This window comes from Schistocerca serialis, chromosome 4 (genome assembly GCF_023864345.2).
Source record: "Schistocerca serialis cubense isolate TAMUIC-IGC-003099 chromosome 4, iqSchSeri2.2, whole genome shotgun sequence".
Lineage (NCBI taxonomy): Eukaryota > Metazoa > Arthropoda > Insecta > Orthoptera > Acrididae > Schistocerca > Schistocerca serialis.
The window spans coordinates 56,129,499-56,152,401 of NC_064641.1; the positions used below are offsets into that span (position 1 = coordinate 56,129,499).

The 22,903-nt window shown below is 42.6% G+C and overlaps 1 protein-coding gene and 1 non-coding gene across 2 annotated transcripts in view; both read right to left on the reverse strand.

The window, feature by feature from the left end:
• LOC126474980 (zinc finger protein jing-like) overlaps nucleotides 1–22,903 on the reverse strand; it is a 663,576-nt gene that overhangs the window by 611,492 nt on the left and 29,181 nt on the right. The gene's annotated exons all lie outside the window — the stretch shown is intronic.
• LOC126476723 (U6 spliceosomal RNA) lies at nucleotides 12,319–12,425 on the reverse strand. Its single transcript, XR_007587193.1, has one exon. It is a non-coding gene; the product is annotated as a U6 spliceosomal RNA (small nuclear RNA).

Here is a 22,903-nt window from a genome sequence, read left to right on the forward strand (position 1 = left end):
TCGTGGGAACTCTGCGTTTGACGCAGTAGAAATTAATTACAATTTGTTGGGCCACCTGTTGAATTCTCTGTGTGTTCCGGGATCGGTTTAGAATGACGGTTGCTGAGAAGTGTTGGGTATTACCGCTACCGGCGAGAACACATGGCTGGCGGGAAAACAAGTCGGGGCAGCAGAATGAAGCTCCACGGTTGGGGAGGGGGATGGAGGTTATGTGAGGTAGGGGGGGGGGGGAGGAGGAGGGAAGGGCCGTTTTCTGACGGGCCATCAACTGCGAGTTGAGCGTCCATTCTACTTCGCTCCTTATGGATGCGGGACAGTACAGTTACGAGGAAAGAACTGTGGCACATTTCCCCCCCGAATACGGCAGGGTTGACAATCGCGTGAATGAATTATGGATGACCAGATAACGGGGTCGTCCGGCGAAAGGGTCGGCGGCAAACGGGGGGTGGGGGGGGGGGGGGGGTTGGGGGAGAGACGCGGTCGGGTATCCACGCGCGGGACGGACTGCGATGAAGAGCTCCGCCTCTTATCACGCCGTGCATCTTCTGCTCCCGCCTCGCGGTCTCCTCCTGCCGAAACGAGCGGCAAGGCCACCTCCATACACACCGCACGGGGAGAAAGCCAAACGTACCGGGGCGACACAAAGGGGCAGAAAGATTCTAAAACTACCATTTTCACATAACTGATTCGGCGGGCTTGACAAAGCAACTAAATTTAAAATTTATTACACCTCAAACAACTGACAGGCATCCACACAATATTTTTAAGACAGATTAGTTTGAAACCTAAATGATACACGTATTTCATTAGTTATTATTATTATTTTCGATTATTCCCATTTAAAGAGAGCGTTTGAGCTTGAATTCCTTTATGATGATTGTTTATGTTTTTTCTGAGCCCAAATTTTCTTCATGTGTTCACTGTGTTGTTTCTTTCGCTCCGCTGTCCATTTGCATCCTGGTCTCTGTGTCAAATTTATGTTTTTTGATGATGATCCTGAATTCAGTTCTATTTTCTGCATCGTTTACTGTTATGTGTGCTTGTCTGAGGCCCTCTTCAACTTCTTTTATCCATTTTGTTTTTCCCCTGCCTGAGTAGATGACTTTAAGAATTCGCTTTGAAATTCTGTTTTCATTCATCCTGTGGATATGTCAGTAGAACTGCATTCTTCTTTTTCTTATTGTATCCGTAATCATGTCTGTGTATTTATATATTTCTGATGTTGGTCTCTTCTTCCAGATTCCTTGCTCTTGTATCGGGCCAAAAATTTTCCTGAGATTTTTCCTTTCTTATTTCTCTATTTCTAAGGCCTACTTTCTCTGCTATTTCTTGTAGTGATTTCACTTGTTGCCTGGCTTCCTGAACGGTGTTGGCTAGGAGAGCAAGATCATCAGCGAATCCCAAACAGTTTAAGCTAATATCATCTTCTGCACTTCCAATTCTTATCATCTTTGGATATATTATTATTTATTTATTTATTTTATGGCCTTCATTGGACCACTCTAGTCAAAAATACAAAGTTGTAAACAAGTTGTTACACAAGGATACAATTTGGTTCAACAATAACTTAATATGATATTTAGGTAATACAATTATTAGAGTCTATTCTTATATGAAAGGTGTTTTGCTCTACTGTCTGCCCAATATTTCTTCATTCTTTCAGATATTTTCTTTCTTTCTTCATATGAGACCACTCTTCCTGTACTCCTTTTATTGATTTTCATTTGTAGTATTCTGCTTTTCTCTGTCTTGTTTTTTTTAGGTCATCTACTGTAATTTGGAGTTCTTTTATATCTTCCTTAATTTCTGTGATCCATTTAATGTCGCTCTTGCTATTCCACAATTTTTGTATTAATTTTTTACTAATTCTGTTTTCTGGAGTTCTCATCAGATGTCCAAAGAATGAGATGCGTTTCTTCCTGATTGTGCTCATGACTGGTTGTATTTTCTTATATACTGTTTCATTTGATGCTATTCTCCAATGTACATTTATTTTATACTGTTTATTTATACATGTCCTAATTCTTCTTCTTTCTATTTTAGTATTCTGTCAATTCCTGCTGTATTAGTTGTTTTGAAGATAGTTTCAGCTGCATACGTTACTTCTGGTTGTGAAACTGTTTTATAGCCTTTAAATTTGCATCTATAGATAGGCTTTTTTTGTTGTATGTAGTTTTGGTAATGTAATTTGCGTAGTTCAGTTTTTTATTCTATTCTGCCATGATGACTTCTCATTTTGATTGTATGTTATTATTTCGCCTAAATATTAAAGCCGGCCGGAGTGGCCGTACGGTTCTAGGCGCTACAGTCTGAAGCCGAGCGACCGCTACGATCGCAGGTTCGAATCCTGCCTAGGGCATGGATGTGTCATGTCCTTAGGTTAGTTGGGTTTAATTAGTTCTAAGTTCTAGGCGACTGATGACCTCAGAAGTTAAGTCGCATAGTGCTCAGAGCCATTTGAACCAAATATTAAAATTTATCAACAATTTTGATTTCCTGCTCTCCTATTGTAATTTTGTTTGCAAGTGGTGGATCAGTTAGCATAATCTCCGTTTTTTCAATTGATATTCTAAGGCCTACTTTCTCTGCTATTTCTTTTAGTTATTTCACTTGTTACCTGGCTTCTTGAACGGTGTTGGCCAGGAGAGCAACAACATCAGCGAATCCCAATCAGTTTAAGCTAATATCATCTTTTGCACTTCCAATTCTTATCATCATTGGATTGTCCTTGTACCATTCTCTCATTATATATTCCAGTGCACAGTTGAACAGTAATGGTGATAGGCAGTCACATTGTCTTAAGCCTGTTTTTATGAGGAATGGTTCCGAAATTTCTCCTCTAAACTTCACTTTTGATTTGGTGTTGGTTAGAGTGAGTTGTATTATTTTAATTAGTTTTGGATGGAGTCCTAGATTTCTTGTAAATTTTTAATAGTGAAGGTTTGCCAGAGGTTTGTTCCGTTTCTTGTTGTATGCCATAATCAATTTTAAACTAATTATCTGCTCTGCACATCTTCTCGATGGTCTGAAACCTCTCTGATATTCCCCTAACTTCTGTTCTACTTGCTCCTTGATTCTTTCTTGGATAGAATTTTATATGTGTAATCTAGGAGAGAGATTCCTCTGTAGTTGTCTGGGTTGCTCTGATCTCCCTTTTTGTGTAGTGGGTGGATGATAGCTGTGGTCCAATGTTCGGGGAATCGTTCTGTTACCCAAATTTTTGTTAGAGCCATGTGTAAAGAGGTCTTGACTGTGTCACTTGCATATTTCCACATTTCAACAAAAACCTGATCTTCTCCACATGCCTTATAATTTTTTTGTTCTTTAAGAATTCATGGAGAAGAAATAAGAACTTTGAGGTTCGCCGATGACATTGTAATTCTGTCAGAGACAGCAAAGGACTTGGAAGAGCAGTTGAATGGAATGGACAGTGTCTTGAAAGAAGGATATAAGATGAACATCAACAAAAGCAAAACAAGGGTAATGGAATGTAGTCTAATTAAGTCGGGTGATGCTGAGGGAATTAGATTAGGAAATGAGGCACTTAAAGTAGTAAAGGAGTTTTGCTATTTGGGGAGCAAAATAACTGATGATGGTCGAAATAGATAGGATATAAAATGTAGGCTGGCAATGGCAAGGAAAGCGTTTCTGAAGAAGAGAAATTTGTTAACATCCAGTATTGATTTAAGTGTCAGGAAGTCATTTCTGAAAGTATTCGTATGGAGTGTAGCCATGTATGGAAGTGAAACATGGACGATAAATAGTTTGGACAAGAAGAAAATAGAAGCTTTCGAAATGTGGTGCTACAGAACAATGCTGAAGATTAGATGGGCAGATCACATAACTAATGAGGAAGTATTGAATAGGATTGGGGAGAAGAGAAGTTTGTGGCACAACTTGACCAGAAGAAGGGATCGGTTGGTAAGACATGTTCTGAGGCATCAAGGGATCACCAATTTAGTATTGGAGGGCAGCGTGGAGGGTAAAAATCGTAGAGGGAGACCAAGAGATGAATACACTAAGCAGATTCAGAAGGATGTAGGTTGCAGTAGGTACTGGGAGATGAAAAAGCTTGCACAGGATAGAGTAGCATGGAGAGCTGCATCAAACCAGTCTCAGGACTGAAGACCACAACAACAACAACAAGAATTTTTTCTACTTCTTGGAAGTTTTCATTAGTATTAGCAAAGCGCATCATTCTATATTACTAATTTCAATATTAATGCCATCTCTTTTATTGATCGATATAAAAATATACCCTTCACCTGCTCTAACAGCGCAATGCGAGCGCGTTAGCTTGCGAGATCGGGAGACCAGCCAGAACCGGTTTAACGACCCCTTGAGTGTGGTTTTTAGGCAGTCTCCCGCGCTCATTTAGACAAATGCTGGGCCAGGCCCTCGAAATTCCGCCTCAGAAAATGCGGTACACAAAAAATTAAAATACAAAGCAGAACAAACTGCACACGTTTCAAGGACGGATGGCGCACGCGACCTCCCTCCCTTATATTACCTTGCTGTCATGAAGAGCGTCTGGACACAGAGTTAAATAATAAAATAAAATCTGCCAAATCCTGAAATAATGGACATCGTACATTTGTTAATAACGTTAGGTTGAATTAAAACACACACACCCACACACACACAGAATTACTGAAAATGTCGTTGGGCAGCAACAAAGGTAACCAGCAAAAAACTGACACACAACACAACTCAAGATGTAGAAACCAGACCAAACAAAGGAATGCAAACGATAGAGTAATTGTTGAAGCCATACTGTTATCCGCCGCGTTCGGTAATAATAATATGGCGACTGAATTTCAACGATGCAGCGGAGTGCATGCTGATACGAAACTTCGTGACACAGTCCTCCTCGGGTAGCTCTGCTTGTAGATCATTTGCCCGCGAAAGGCAGAGGTCTCACGTCCGACATACAGCGCAATGTACTAGAAAAAATGGCTCAAATGGCTCTGAGCACTATGGGACTTAACACCTGAGGTCAATAGTCCCCTAGAACTTAGAACTACTTAAACCTAACTAAGGACACCACACACATCCATGCCTGAGGCAGGATTCGGACCTGCGATCGTAGCAGTCGCGCAATGTACGATAAGTGCACAGTTATAATACAGAGTAATTGTACTTCCTAAGAGGTGATTGTGAACTATTTTGTAACTGTGTTAGAAAATTTAGTAGCAGAATGCTATATATTTTGGACGTGTTTTACTCTTGTACGCTACTATCATACAAATCTTGACTCACCACCAGTATTAGTGCTAGAATATGCAAACCACTGTACAGTAATTCTATAATTAGGGATTTCATTGTACTAATTTACAATATAGTACACATATATGAATTGAATGAAATGGGCCTATGAAGGTGCAATGATATGAAACCGTTCAGGAATTATGAACCTGCAATGTAATGAACAGGCCTTGAGGTGTGCTGTCAGCCTAATAGTCAAGGTGACTGATCGCAAAAGGCAGGAAATCGGAGTTCGAACAACGGACAATTTTCAATCGTCACCGTTTTGCAGTCCTTCGCTTTTTTCCCTTCCTCTGGTACCCATCCTCTTTAATTATGGCAGCTTGTCCGTCTTTGGTACACTCTACAAGTGGAAAGACGAAACATTCTGAATCTTGCGTTGGATTTGAAGCAGCGATCTTTTTAATACGTCTGAAATCTTATGCCGCTACTTTTGTTTTCACAAGTAGTATATAGATGACATTCTACTGGCTGTTAGACTAAAATTATAAACAGCACCCAGGCTGCTGATGAAATCTTCTCGGGTGTCCATCCGGGTAGCTGCGTCGAAAATCCGCGACGCTTCGATGAGTGTCATTCTCCTGATCTTCTGGCTTCTGACTTCGCCAAAAGATGATGAGAATGACACTTATCGAAACGTCGTGGATTTTCGACGCAGCTACCCGGACGGAAGCCCGAGAAGATTTCATCAGCAGTATAAACCGGGAAAGCCTACATTCACAAACAACACCGAGGCTATTTGTGAAATTGGGAACCGACCAGCAAGTCATAACTTCTACTTCATTGCTTAAACACTACAGTTCTGGGAAATTTACCAAGGTTTTGCCCATGTGAATTTCAATGAAATGATTAAAACACAGCGGAATGGAACAGCTTGTGGTAAAGATCTGAATAATATGATCACTGGGTACCAAAGAGCGACTTCTGTTTTGCGAAACATGTTTTTGCAGGCCTAAGTGCAGCATGTGTTAATATATATTGTTTCAAACAAATGTTAACTTTCTGCCAAATACTTTCTGGCACAGGACTGCTGCGAATATGTAGGCGAGGACTGTCTTTTACATATTATTCATGATAGCAACTTGTCTGATAAATTTCGCGAATTCTCAGGAAACTGATTTTACTGGAAAAGTCAGGGTATTCTGTAGGACTCAGGGATTTCTGAAAGACTCGAGGGGTATTTACACCGTTCGTTAACGGGAAGAAATATTAATCTTTTACAAATCACTCGGAAATTTTGCTTCGTAAACAATCGATTGTGGAGTCGCAGGGGGAAACTGAAGAAGTACACTGAACTGTCGTGAAGTTCGTTGCCAGCTCCGGCGCGCTTCCCGACCTCCAGTATCTTCGTTATTGTTCGTACACTGTAGGGCTGCAGGCCCGTTTCCCAGTGTGTGATTGTGGCGTCGTCACCGGCGGGTGAGAATTTGCACAGTAGCTGTGAATTCCTCGTTAGGCTTCGATTCCGTTTTACTGATTTCATCGTGAATAGTACTTTGTCGACTTTCTTGCAATTAGCAACGACCATATCTGAAGAGCTTCCGGTTTGAAACATGCAGTCAAAGTGTACTGATATTACATTACAGTGACGACATTTCGAAGCGTGTTTCTGTAGGGATTTCTCACATATTCGAGGTAATCGCACAATGACACGGCACAGTACGGAACGATGAAGGACGAGGAAAAAATGGAATTTACAGGTCCGGTAAAAGCTGTAAAGTTACAGAAAAGCTGATAAGAACTGTATATCCTAGCTAAAATTAGAATAATCAGTATTAGTAAGTGACGAGCAACTCAATAAAATGGTGAAGTAAAATTGTTCTCACATTCAGTCTGAAATTCCAACCTGGAAAAAATTTGAAATCACAGGGAAATCTTTCGTTGAAACAAGGTTGCCACCCTGTTATCGTTTCTTCAGCGACTTGGGCTTTTGTAGTCTTAGATTCGTTAACTTGGGTGTCAAACATCGACTTCATTCAAATCCAGAGTTGAGCAGATAAACGGTGTTGATAGGTGGTAGAATAGATATGAATACATTAAAATTATGTTTATTCGATTTCGCCCGTTTCTGCTAAGGTGCTTCCCTTGTAAGTTCTCTGTGATGTTAGATCGACAGCGGTCGGTGGCAAGACTCGCTGCTTATCTTTATTATTATTGGAGTCCCACATGCGGCATCACGACGCTACGCTGCCGCGTGCCAGAACTTCCCACACCATAAAAGTCCCAGGAGGTCATTGGAAACCCGAGAGGTCGGTGTCTGTAGGCATGATCTGTCTGGACTGAACACCTACTGTTAAGGCAGAGGTCTGCACGGACAAGAGAAACGCTATCTATAGGCGCACCGTTTGTCTGTGGTATACATCCGTAGATATTGAAGTGTAACGAATTGCTTTGACTCGTCCGGTATGACGCACGATAGGCTTTTGCCTGGCCTGAATTTTTTATGTGCTCAAGTCCGTAATCGGCTTTGAGGCTTTGCTGCGAATTTATGGTTGTACATACTTCAATGTCAGTCACATAAAATTTGAACTCTTTTCATTGTGCCTCTAACAAAGAGTGGTTAAAAAAAGTGTGGCTTATTTAGTCGTATGTTAAAAATCTCCTGCTCAGAAGACATTTCGTAATTTTCTTTGACATTTTATGGATGGACCCCGCAATTTACATTGCATAGAATATGAATTTAAGGGTGACAATGGCATCATTTTAAAACAGCATATCCTGTCATTCCAATCCCAAAGAAAGCAGATGTTGACAGATGTGTAAATTACTGAACTATCAGTTTAATAAGTCACAGCTGCAAAATACTAACGCGAATTCTTTACAGACGAATGGAAAAACTGGTAGAAGCCGACCTCGGGGAAGATCAGTTTCGATTCCGTAGAAATGTTGGAACACGTGAGGCAATACTGACCCTACGAATTATCTTAGAAAATAGATTAAGGAAAGGCAACCCTACGTTTCTAGCATTTGTAGACTTAGAGAAAGCTTTTGACAATGTTGACTGGAATACTCTCTTTCAAATTCTAAAGGTGGCAAGGGTAAAATACAGGGAGCGAAAGGCTATTTACAATTTGTACAGAAGCCAGATGGCAGTTATACGAGTTGAGGGGCATGAAAGGGAAGCAGTGGTTGGGAAGGGAGTGAAACAGGGTTGTACCCTCTCCCCGATGCTATTCAATCTGTATATTGAGCAAGCAGTAAAGGAAACGAAAGAAAAGTTAGGCGTAGGTATTAAAATCCATGGAGAGGAAATAAAAATTTTGAGGTTCGCCGATGACATTGTAATTCTGGCAGAGACAGCAAAGGACTTGGAAGAGCAGTTGAACGGAATGGACAGTGTCTTGAAAGGAGGGTTCAAAATGGTTCAAATGGCTCTGAGCACTATGTGACTTAACTTCTATGGTCATCAGTCTCCTAGAACTAAAAAATACTTAAACCTAACTAACCTAAGGACATCACACACATCCATGCCCGAGGAAGGATTCGAACCTGCAACCGTAGCGGTCGCGCGGTTCCAGACTGTAGCGCCTAGAACCGCTCGACCACCCCGGCCGGCTTTGAAGGAGGGTATAAGATGAACATCAACAAAAGCAAAAAGAGGATAATGGACTGTAGTCAAATTAAGTTGGGTGATGCTGAGGGAATTACATTAGGAAACGAGACACTCAAAGTAGTAAAGGAGTTTTGCTATTTGGGGAGCAAAATAACTGATGAAGGTCGAAGTAGAGAGGATATAAAATGTAGACTGACAATGGCAAGGAGAGCGTTTCTGAAGAAGAGAAATTTGTTAACATCGAGTATAGATTTAAGTGTCAGGAAGTCGTTTCTGAAAGTATTTGTATGGAGTGTAGCCATGTATGGAAGTGAAACGTGGACGATAAATAGTTTGGACAAGACGAGAATAGAAGCTTTCGAAATGTGGTGCTACAGAAGAATGCTGAAGATTAGATGGGTAGATCACATAACTAATGAGGAGCTATTGAACAGAATTGGGGAGAAGAGAAGTTTGTGGCACAACTTGACTAGAAGAAGGGATCGGTTGGTAGGACATGTTCTGAGGCGTCAAGGGATCACCAATTTAGCACTGGAGGGCAGCGTGGAGGGTAAAAATCGTAGAGGGAGACCAAGAGATGAATACACTAAACATTTTCAGAAGGATGTAGGTTGCAGTAGGTACTGGGAGATGAAAAAGCTTGCACAGGATAGAGTAGCATGGAGAGGTGCATCAAACCAGTCTCAGGACTGAAGACCAGAACAACAACAACATCCTGTCATATTCTCGATATGTTCCACAAACTTCTACGTTCTGCTGTAATTCCTGAAACGGATTTTGTGAATTTTTTTGCCGAACATTTCCGTGATACGGAGTCACATTCCCACATGTGCTTATAGTTCAATATTAGACACGTACTTGGCTCATCATGTATACGTTGACTTACAACAGCCGGCCGAAGTGGCCGTGCGGTTAAAGGCGCTGCAGTCTGGAACCACAAGACCGATACGGTCGCAGGTTCGAATCCTGCCTCGGGCATGGATGTTTGTGATGTCCTTAGGTTAGTTAGGTTTAACTAGTTCTAAGTTCTAGGGGACTAATGACCTCAGCAGTTGAGTCCCATAGTGCTCAGAGCCACTTGAACCACTTACAATAATGTTGAATCACGTAAACGTGCTACACTCTTCACTGTAACAGGCTCTGAGTAATGGGTTTTTAAATATACTTTACGCGAACAGTGATAGATTCATCGAACATAATTTGTGTCGTATGTGATACAGTTAATAAAGCAAATGAAATGATCGTATGGCATTGTTGACCGGGAGGCCCCATTCGGGGCAGTTCGGCCGCCGTATTGCAAGTCCTTTATAGTTGACGCCACTTCGGCGACTTGCGAGTCAGTGTTGATGAACACACAACACCCAGTCCCATGCCGAGAATCGAACCCGGCCCCTCCGATTGGTAGGCGGTAACGCTACCGCTACGCTACGGAGGCGGACAATAAAGCAAAGATTCTAAAGTATTGCTTCTCTTAGACGGCTTATACACTGTCCAAACGCATTAAAAGTGGGCACCTGTCAGAAGCGTGAGTAACCAACTTTAACAACAAGGACCGCTGCGAGACATGCAGGAAGAGAGTCAAGTGAGGTTCTGGAATCCACTGGGACGTGGAGTCAGCGGCCAGCAGCATTAGGTTTCTCGGTTGAGGATCCGTGACGGGAACAACCCGATCGACGTGGTCTCGCAGATTCTCGATGGGCTAAAATCCGAGGAGTTTGGTGGCGGGGGGTCCTGGTGCTCTTCGAACTATGCACGTACACTGTGAGCTGTCTCTCACCCGCATTGTCATGCTTGTCCTACTGGTGACTGACATCGTGCAGAGGAAAAACAAACTGGGTGTATAGGTAGACATGGTCGCCAGTGAGAGATGCATACTTGGGTTGATCCATTGCGCCTTCGGGAATGACGAGTTCACTCTGAGGATGCCACGAAAACATTCCCCGGTCTCCTCCGGCCTTGACATTCCGATGGTAGTTGCAGGGCTATACGCGCTAACGGCTATTTGTCAGATGGAGCATAAAACGTGACTCGTCTGAAAACAGCACTTGTTGCCACTCGTCTGACATCCAGTTGCAGTTGGCATGCATCGCCTATGAACCTCAGTCAGCACGGTCGCATGAGCAGGGCGCCCGCCGCAGAGGCCCATATGCACCTAGGTTCGCTGAACGGTCGTTGAGGAGACACTGTTGGAACCTCCTTGGTTGCCGGCCGCTGTGGAAGAGCGCTTCTCGGCGCTTCAGTACGGAACCGCACTGCTGCTACGGTCGCAGGTTCGTATCCTGCCTCGGGCATGGATGTGTGCGATGTCCTTAGGTTAGTTAGGTTTAAGTAGTTCTACGTCTAGGGGACTGATGACCTCCCATAGTGCTTAGAGCCATTTAAAGCATTTTTTTTTACTCCTTGGTTCACTTGGAAGGTCAGTTGCTCTACCTGCCCGTGCACATCTCCGCCGCCGTCATCACCTCTCATCTACGGCCCGTGGTGCCCCACAGTTGTCTCGCCGCTGGTTTTGGGTAGCGCCATTTTGCCACGCATGACATGCTTTGCCCGTGGCGGCACGCGAACAGTTTACAAACTTAGCCGTTTCGGAAATGATTCCGCCTTTGGCCTGAAAGCCAATGGCAATGCCCATTTGAACGTCGGATAAATCGTTCCGCTTCCGCATTACGACAACGACTGCACTGCTTCCGTCGGCATCGAAGATTTCTTCTGAATAGGTTGCTTCTACTGGTCATCTGAATGCAGTACGTTACCCTAAGGCATTGCCTGTCGTATCTAAGTTGATAAGTAGTACAGCTTCTAAGGATATTGGTTTTCTTCACGGGTGTCTTAACGAGGTATAAATAAGAAACTTCCTGGCAGATGAAAACTGTGTGCTGGACCGAGACTCGAACTCGGGACCTTTGCCTTTCGCGTGCAAGTGCTCTACCGACTGAGCTACCCGGGCACGACTCACGCCCCGTCCTTACAGCATTACTTCCGCCAGTATCTCGTCTCCTACCTTCCAAACTTTACAGAAGCTCTCCTGCGAAACTTGCAGGAATAGCACTCCTGAAAGAGAGGAGTGAAAATCTCGTTCTGGAAACATCCCCCAGGCTGTGCCTGAGCCATGTCTCCGCAATATCCTTTCTTTCAGGACTGCTTGTCCTGCAAGTTTCGCAGGAGAGCTTCAGTTTGGAAGGTAGGAGACGGGATACTGGCGGAAGTAAAGCTGTGAGGAAGGGGCGTGAGTCGTGCTTGGGTAGCTCAGTTGGTAGAGCACTTGCCCGCGAAAGTAAAAGGTCCCCAGTTCGGTCCCCAGTCTCGGTCCGGCACACAGTTTTAATCTGCCAGGAAGTTTCATATCAGCTCACACCCCGCTGCAGAGTGAAAATCTCATTCTGGAGGTATAAATAGTAACGATAAACTCTCATAGCCCTACTGCCTAGCAAACAGGGTCACAGGCAGCTTGAAGCGTCAACAGCTTCATTACGGCGTCATAATCTTCGTATGAGGGTGTTTAATATGTGGAACGCTTCACGACTTTGGGTGTCATCCTTGGGCAAGGGCCATGCTAATCTTCTCTGTAACGTTCCAGCTTTAGTAGATGTACCGCCGAAGCGAGTACTGCTGCTTCCACGTCCCCCTCCCCCCTGAGGCCACCTGCTGTCTCCGAGTGGTTATTGCACCTTGACGTCGAACAGAGGCGGTGTTCACATTAAAGTGTACACGTCGTGTGTCACGCAGCCTGGGGCGACTCTTTCGATGAGACTTGGCAGCGACTGCGCCGGAGCGAGGCAGGCGCGCGTGTTAAAGCCCGCGGCAGGCACTGCAGCGTCGGTACGCCCACCTCGCGGCCAAACCTGCTCCGCGGCAAAACAAAGAGCAGGAGGCCGTCTGCCGCACAGGTCGTCCACCTGCGCTGCGCATGCGCCGAGCCGCCGCCGCCGCCGCCCCTGCCCTTCTCCCGTTCGCATCTCTGCGTGAACACGCCGATCAAAACTGCGCTACCGCCCAAGGCACAAAGTGTTACTGAAACAACAAATTATTGTGACCACTATCTTATGTTATGCTTTCCACGGGGCATTTTAGGTGGAATGTACCTGCATCATCACGTAGATTTGTGTCTGTACACATGGATGTATTGTTTGTACGACTTTTGGGGGTAACCTGTGGTACTGTTCGGCAGCAGAACACAAAAGATATTTTAGTACAAAACTCAAAGTTATGTGAATGTTTTGATTTTATGGGTGAACAGAAACATTGTTGTGTACATAGTTCCGCGTAGCTAGCGCGTACACAACTTTCCCACTAGAGCGCGGCCCGCTAAGCACAACAGCGTAGGCGCAGCGCTCGTCCGTCTCCGCACTACTTGATGGCGCTGTCATAGAGACGGACCAAATTCTGCTTCCGCCGATCCGCGTATTAATATGTAACGCAGCCAATGAGATTGCTGCTAACGTAGAACCTTTTCTACTCGCGGATCACACTCGCGCAGTGATACCTGAACGCGCGAGGTATTATAACGAGTGTACTGACCTCCGATTAGTCAGTCTGCATTTGTCTGCATCAGTCTATGGTCAAGTTTCAGTCTGCGCCTGATAAGATTATCATATTCCTGTACATAGCCATCAAGATAAATGTATAGACACTTTGTCAAGTATCAGAAATATATGAGAATAAGATTAACGTACCAAGACCAAAGGAACTTCAGATTGTCAATTGTAAACAGCATCCAGAATCAAGTTACGTAATCTCTATTATTTTTATTATTTTAATAAATTTGTGTGAAAATTAATCAAGTTCTGTTTAAAGTTGGTCACCGCCAATCTGCTACTCTAAGCGTGCAAGTGGCATTTCTATCGTCTGACCTAACGGCAGAAGATAAATACGCCACGATAAGACCACGAGACGTATTGCCGACACTCGCCTACTTCGTTAGGGCGACAAGTCAAATAATCTGATGGTGTGTGCACCGAAGCTCTTACAGTACGCACACCACAAATATAAATTTACCAAGAGCAGGCATTGCCAAAATTGTCAGAGCATTTATAATGGCCAAACTCGAACAGCGTTCAAAGTACATTATAAGGAACATTGCAACTGAAATTCTAATCTTACAGCCTTGGGTCAACATTTGGGAACAACTAAACGTGAGATTCAAGATAGTATGAAAGTCATCCACAACACCGCAGATACAGGTCCTGTGCTACATGTTTTGAAAGAACTCAAAAATGGCTCTGAGCACTATGGGACTTAACATCTGAGGTCATCAGTCCCCTAGAACTTCGAATTACTTAAACCTAAGGACATCACACACATTCATGCCCGAGGCATGATTCGAACCTGCGACCGTAGCGGTCGCGCGGTTCCTGACTGAAGCGCCTAGAACCGCTCGGCCACACCGACCGAATTGAAAGAACTGGAAAATTTTGTAGAAAAGAAGGAAAACCCGCAAAATTTATGAAACGAACAAATTCAATTTAATTTACATGGTTTTTCCAGTTACTTCATGAAGTACTGTGCATAAACGAACAAAATATAATACCTGCCGTATTATCGTATCAGAAATATTTACAAAAATGGTCCAAATGGCTCTGAGCTCTATGGGACTTAACATCGGAGGTCATCAGTCCCCTAGAACTTAAAACTAATTAAACCTAACTAACCTAAGGACATCTCACACACCGATGCCCAAGGCAGGATTCGAACCTGCGACCGTAGCGAGAAATATTTACAAAAGCAATAATTTTGAATGTATATTTGTAAAGGCATTTTTAAATATGTACTTTTTATAATGTATTTTGAAAGATGGTGTAATTTTTACGGATGTATTTTGAAAGATAAGCAAGTATGTACGGATATGAAATGTTTATACACAGGTGCATAAAAGACGCGATTAAAATGTAAATTTCGTTACCAGCACTTGTAAATTATCTTTGGATGCTCTGTATCTCGGACGTTACAAGTACTGTTGTATACTCAATTTAATCTTTGACGCTGTCAGTATCATTATTCCCTACCGTACGTTAAACGCACTTTAAAGGTGAGTTAAGTACTATAGTACAGCCAGTTTAATATTTAGTGCTGTCAGCGAACTTTAAACGTAAGTCACCGTACTGGAAAATGAATATGTACTTTACGTAACCTCAATGTAAGTTTTCCGTATAAGTAATTTTGTATCTTTTACAGCGTATATTCCGATCATGCTCTTGTTCATTTGAGAGCGAAACCGGCAAACAAAAACATTGAATGTGACATGTGGCTGTTTTCTAAAAACTTACTGATATAAATGTTAACATCTTTAAGCGAAACAAGCAAGAACTAGGAGGAGAGACACTTGAACTGATGGCGAGTTGAATCGCAGATCTTTAGATTTGTATGATCTGACACATACCCGTTTGATTGGTGGGTCACACAACACTAATGAATTCCCTCAATTCTTCATCGTTGTCGGGATTCCTGCCATGAGAGATAACCGATCACTTGCAGCTCATGCAATGCATCAAGTGGTTAAATTCCACTTAAAGACGTTGGAGGCCTGTAAAGATTAATATAATTCATATCGCCGTGAGTTCATGCATTCACGTATCAGACATACGTTAATTATGTTACCAGATTCTTCACTTCACGAAGATTATACATTGCAGTAGATAGAAAATCTGACATTAACTAAGAAAGAGGAATACAGGACGCTAGAGCTGTTTCTTCTCTTCAACGTCGTCGATGATTGATGATTTGCTGTCCACGCGTTACGCCAAAAAATCCGACCTCTCTTCGGAAAGTTAATGGCTCGTGCTCGCTGTTTCTACCTGAGCATTTCCATAAACCCACGTGTTTTAATAATTAGAACATATACTACCTTTTATTACGTTTTGTACCTATCATATGTAATAAATATTTCATTTGCTGACATGCGATAAATATTCTCAATTCGCTCTTTTAGCAATAAACATCGGCCATTATTTTGTGCACATGAGGAAGACAGTTTTTAGTATAAAAGACTGTTGAAGCACGCTGTAATCAAAAATGTGTGCACTTGAAAATAGCTTCAAGTCGAAGTATGTCAACAGTGATTAAGTAAACGAAAGTGTTTAGTTATTTGCACGTGATACTGATCATAATTCTGGTCACGTGTTATAATGTGGAACGTTGCACTTTAAACACACACACACACACACACACACACACACACACACACACACACACAGAGAGAGAGAGAGAGAGAGAGGGAGAGAGAGAGAGAGAGAGAGAGAGAGAGATTGCATCCGAAGATAATTTTATCATCTAGTTGGTTCGTGACATATCGCTGAGTTCGTGGTCAAAGATATTTATTCTATACCTCAATTCCTTTTCTGCTTCTCTGAATGTATGTCACATCTACTTTTATTCTTATATTTATTAATATTAAAATATTTACAGTCTTGGCGGAAGAAAATGTTCAGTTTATTTCCGGATTTCATACAGATGTTCCAGTGTTAACGGCAACAAATGGCACAAGACTGTCAGTGTTTCACTAAAACTATACAAGTCCGGCAGTCGCTTTACAACACTTGTTGCCTGTACAAAATTTAACGCGGAACTACCGAACGAATGTATAAAATAAATCCGTACATGTTATAAAAATGTATGTGTATGTATGTGTGTGTGTATGTTTCACAATTTCTCCCAAACTACTAGACCTATTTCAACTAAACTTGATACACATACCCTTTACTGTCAAGCAACAATTGCTATGGCGTTAAGAACTATCAACGTATCTCTGTTCAGGAGGTATGACATCATAATCAATGGGATGGGAGAAAAAGTTCCGCATCATGCATGACGTTTAAATTTATTACTTTTTTGCTACTAATTCGATTCACAATATATTTCGTATCATAACACTGAGATGCGTGAAAAAATGCCACCAATATACTTATTCTTTACTACTAACACTCCTACAGTCGAGTTGACAGGTCTCAACTGCGAAATGCAAACCGGCTCCAAGACAAAACAATAGCCGTCTATAGAGCTATGAAGAGACGTCGCCATAGAGACGGTTATAATATCGCGTTGTAGATACGCAACGTACCTACACCCAGCTTATAGAAACAGTATGTCACAAGTAGAAAATTGCAAAATGAATACCCGGACAGCGCCCAATTTGTCAGCAAGTAAATAAATATGTATTGAAGTAACACAACTAGGCGCTGGTAAAAGGGCATTGGCAGTCGCTGTCCTGAATAGGTGCCTTCCAGTGACATAGAAACGGGCGTGGCGCGGGCAGAACCACTCACACAGGCCAAATTATAGCTCCCGTCTATCTGCAGGAATCAGACACCCGCCTCCCCGCTCTTCGCGTTTCGTTACGTGCGCTTATCGCAGACAACACCAACTGGTTGCAACTTCACACCCAGATGAAGCGTGACACCTGCTAATAAGTGGCGATACACATCAGACAGGCAGTGCTAATTACAATTTATATTCTACATTTACGTTTCTACATCCGACTACTCATTAGCGCTGTTACCTGGCATTCGTTGTCGCCGTGCGAAACAATGCGGAAACAGTGCCTTCATTTCTAGTGAAAGAAAAGGAGCGCCACAGTTTTCATTAGCCTGGAAAAAAGAAAAGAATGAAAAAAAGCCCGCCAGGGGCAGTAATCAGCGCCTGTAGTTGCTATTCGCCTTCATCGGAGGAACAGCTCTATCATTCTCTCTTCCTCTCCCTTTGTTAATATAAGATTTTCTATCTACTGCAATTTATTGCCTTCGTGAAGTGAAGAATCTGGTAATACAATCAGCATACAGGGTGTTACAAAAAGGTACGGCCAAACTTTCAGGAAACATTCCTCACACACAAAGGAAGAAAATATGTAATGTGGACTTGTGTCCGGAAACGCTTACTTTCCATGTTAGAGCTCATTTTGTTACTTCTCTTCAAATCACATTAATCATGGAATGGAAACACACAGCAACAGAACGTACCAGCGTGACTTCAAACACTTTGTTACAGGAAATGTTCAAAATGTCCTCCGTTAGCGAGGATACATGCATCCATCCTCCGTCGCATGGAATTCCTGATGCGCTGATGCAGCCCTGGAGAATGGCGTATTGTATCACAGCCGCCCACAATACGAGCACGAAGAGTCTCTACATTTGGTACCGGGGTTGCGTAGACAAGAGTTTTCAAATGCCCCCATAAATGAAAGTCGAGAGGGTTGAGGTCAGGAGAGCGTGGAGGCCACGGAATTGGTCCGCCTCTACCAATCCATCGGTCACCGAATCTGTTGTTGAGAAGCGTACGAACACTTCGACTGAAATGTGCAGGAGCTCCATCGTGCACGAACCACATGTTGTGTCGTACTTGTTAAGGCACATGTGCTAGCAGCACAGGTAGAGTATCCCGTATGAAATCATGATAACGTGCTCCATTGAGCGTAGGTGGACGAAACTAAAATGAGCTCTAACATGGAAATTAAGCGTTTCCGGACACATGTCCACATAACATCTTTTCTTTATTTGTGTGTGAGGAATGTTTCCTGAAAGTTTGGCCGTACCTTTTTGTAACACCCTGTATATCTGATACGTGAATGCATAACCTCACGGTGATATGAATTAATAAAATCTTTACGAGTTTCCAGCCACTTCAATTGGAATTTAACTACTTGATGCAAATGAAAGCCCAAGAAGGCTTTGTTAGCCATCGTCACAATTATAGAAACTTTGGTTGTATGCCTGATGAGGCTTTTGTGAGATTATAGCTGTTACTGTTGCCCTAAGTGAAATGCTTTTCTCAATGGCTGCGTGCAGCGACAACGTATATGGAAATACCATCATACCAACAAGCGTTTAGTGTGTATCAGAGAGTAAACTGTTACCAGGCAGTGTAAGCGGACCGCTGCTGAGAGTGGGGTCGCATGGAGGGGTGTGGGATTAGGGTTTCCCATTCCCTCGACGGCCGGTTATTACATAGAACAAGTTCCGATTGGAAAATCGTGGGGTAGGAAATTGGTTATCTCTTTTAAAGGAATCGTGTTAGGATAATGCTAAGGAAACTACGGGAAACTGATGGCCGGATTCGGATTTGAAATTCGTTTTTCTGCATGTCTTGGGTTGGAGGGGGGGGGGGGGGGCACGGTAGGGGCGGGGGATTCAGCGGTTTAACCACTGTGCCACCACTGTTGGAACATTTGTCGGATTGTGACAGCACTGCACTGCGTCATTTTTACGCTACCGTCCGAAAATCTCCAACGAAGCAATAAGCACATTTTTCCTCTGAATAATACCCAACACTGCATCCAAACTTAAATTTAACCACTTTACAATGGAACCGATTGAGATCTACGACTGAGTTACGAAATTCACATTTCCTGACAGTAGTTTAGCACGTCGTCCTCCTGCAGTACGCGAATGTGTCCCCATAATTTATTACATTAGTTTGCGTAAATCATTCTTTTCAAATTCTACGTTTCTGCTGGGTGTCCCAATGACGAAATATCACCTGCATTGGTTTGGCGGAGTATGTAATCCATTTCCGACAAAACTATACAGTTTTTATTCACAAAACTGGTTCGGAAGGAGTATCTAGAACAAATTAAATTCATTACACTGTTACGACGCTATACTATTTGTACAGCTATTACTATAAACATATACGTTTTGACAATTTTCACGCTATCGAATTTATACTGTTCTGAGATGTTCACCAGCCTATACTGCTAGTACTTGGGAAACAAAGCACTGCTTCAACAAATGGGGCACTACTTGAACAAATGATAAGCGCTGGAAAATATACACGCCAGCACTACAACTTCATTTAGAGCTCACTAGGATAGTGCGCAGTTAACATGTGTAAACATGGCAGTCCGCAGCTCGTGGTCGTGAGGTAGCGTTGTCGCTCCTCGCGCCCGGGTTCCCGGGTTCGATTCCCGGCGGGGTCAGGGATTTTCTCTGCCTCGTGATGACTGGGTGTTGTGTGCTGTCCTTAGGTTAGTTAGGTTTAAGTAGTTCTAAGTTCTAGGGGACTGATGACCATAGAAGTTAAATCTCATAGCGCTCAGAGCCATTTGAACCATTTGAGCCATCACACTGTAACAACGTGGTTTTTCTTACAGTTCTAATAGTTGTAATTTCAAACATGAGAAGTGTTTATGAGCTTGGCGAACGGAATTGTAAGAAAAATCACATTGTTACAGTGACCACTGAGATGCTTTAAAATTAAGTGAAACGCGTATGGTCTCAGTACAGGTTGCGCATCATGTCAACACCGACTCAAAGGAAGGCCTCGGCTCGCCTCGGCGCTTGTAGGTGACGTCACGTCAGCTAGGCACGGCGAACGCCAGGTCTGTTGCAGGCAGAAACGCCTGGGCGTGCTTATCACTATAAATCTCTTATTTTTGGACAAAATGTTTGGTATTGTTTTGAATCCTGCACTTTTATTTATATGAAAGATTTTCTCACTATCGTACAGCTACAAATAAAGATCATAGTTCTGTATTACTGAATCCTGTCGAAACAAACGTAGATCAATATGAGAAGATGCTTTGCCCCCTCGCAAGCTTCAGAAATTTTACATTCAAGTAACTATATTTACTTGATCCATTTTGTTATCGAAACTTACCCCAACACCATTACAATTAACTCGTTTCTTTTATTTATTTATTTTCGTTTGACATGGTCACTGGAAATGTGAACTAATTTACATGTGTAAATGTCCAACTGTTGCCAGTCATTAGATTACAGTCGTTTTCAATGAAAGGAATTCTAAACAGGAAACAAAATAGCTTCATACATCGAAAATATTTCTGAGCTTAAACTTTTTTAAACATGCACATTAGAAAAGATAAATATTCCCCTCTTGCAACTGAATGGAGAAACTTTATAAGACAAAAAATTTTTATTTCACTAAACAAGTATCTCTCTTTTGCCTCTTCTTCTGTCCCCGGCCCCTCCCCCAACGTGTACAATCGCAAGATATTTCATTAACATTCAGTGCTCCTCACCCCATAGTCAACCAAGATACCTGAAGAAAAGCACCAATATATTCACAGTTTCTTGTAAAAGCAACCCAGTATAAACGTAACTTCCTCAGATTTACAAATAAGGTAAAGAAGCGCGAATTCTGTTGCTGGTGGACCATGAAGTTGTTTTTGCATGTCAATCCTTAAAACAGGTGGAAATTTAAGTTCAGGAGTACACTATTTGTTAAGAAGTGTAATGAATTTCACAATTAATTGATTGCAGAAATCTCTCAGAACAATGTGTGTTAGTCAACTACCGCCAATAGTTTCACATTTTCCTGTGCCAGAGAGGGAGACACAGGCATTATGAGTAAGCCTGCAACAGACCTGGCGTTCGCCGTGCCTAGCCGACGTGACGTCACGAACAAGCGCCGAGGCCTTCAAAAAATGGCTCTGAGCACTATGGGACTTAACATCTATGGTCATCAGTCCCCTAGAACTTAGAACTACTTAAACCTAGCTAACCTAAGGATATCACGCAACACCCAGTCATCACGAGGCAGAGAAAATCCCTGACCCCGCCGGGAATCGAACTCGGGGACCGAGGCCTTCCTTTGAGTCGGTGTTGATCGTATACGGCCAGCCTTGGTGCCGTCGCCTTTGTTTCCGCTCTTGTTTCCTTGCGTTGTATACAGCGTGTACGTAAAGTCTGCAAAAACTTTCAATTATTTACTGCACAAGAACTAAACATTGTACTGATGTCATATATAACACACAGAACACATATATACTCGTAACACACAGAAAGCTCGCTCCGCACCTGAACTCGCCATGTTTGCGACTAGCGCTGACTATCGGCAAATTACCAAACTACACTGTGGCGGTATACATGAAAAAGAAGAAAGACTTTCATGGTCTCTTCGAAATGACATATATAATATGATATATGTTGTTGTTGTTGTTGTTGTTGTGGTCTTCAGTCCTGAGACCGGTTTGATGCAGCTCTCCATGCTACTCTATCCTGTGCAAGCTTCTACATCTCCCAGTACCTACTGCAGCCTACATCCTTCTGAATCTGCTTAGTATATTCATATCTTGGTCTCCCTCTACGATTTTTACCTTCCACGCTTACTAAATTGGTGATCCCTTGATGCCTCGAAAATGTCCTACCAACCGATCGCTTGTAGTCAAGTTGTGCCACAAACTTCTCTTCTCCACAATGCCACAAACTTCTCTTCTCCACAATTCTATTCAATACTTCCTCATTAGTTATGTGATCTACCCATCTAATCTTCAGCATTCTCCTGTAGCATCACATTTCGATAGCTTCTATTCTCTTCTTGTCTGAACTATTTATCGTTCATGTTTCACTTCCATACATGGCTACACTCCATATAAATACTTTCAGAAACGACTTCCTGACACTTAAATCTATACTCGATGTTAACAAATTATATATATATATATATATATATATATATATATATATATATATATATATATATATATATATATATATATATATATATATATTGCGTTTTGAAGAGAAACTCTGAAAGTTTTTTTTACGAACATTCAGTATGCGAACCATGAGTGACCCGGCAGACGTCAATATGATAATCGAATTCTTGCCATACCCGTCCCAGTATGAATGGCATCGTCGACTGTGGCAGTCGCTTCCTGTATTCTCTTCCGGAGCTCTGCTACATTACGTGGTAGAGGCGGTACGCACACCAGATATTTAATGTGTCCCCACAGAAAAAAGTCACACGGCGTGAGATCTGGTGATCGGGGAGGCTATTTAATGAAACAGCTGTCGAAATCCAACACACAGAAAGCTCGCTCCGCACCTGAACTCGCCATGTTTGCGACTAGCGCTGACTATCGGCAAATTACCAAACTACACTGTGGCGGTATACATGAAAAAGAAGAAAGACTTTCATGGTCTCTTCGAAATGACACATATATGATATATGTTGTTGTTGTGGTCTTCAGTCCTGAGACCGGTTTGATGCAGCTCTCCATGCTACTCTATCCTGTGCAAGCTTCTACATCTCCCAGTACCTACTGCAGCCTATATCCTTCTGAATCTGCTTAGTGTATTCATCTCTTGGTCTCCCTCTACGATTTTTACCTTCCACGCTGCCCTCCAGTACTAAGTT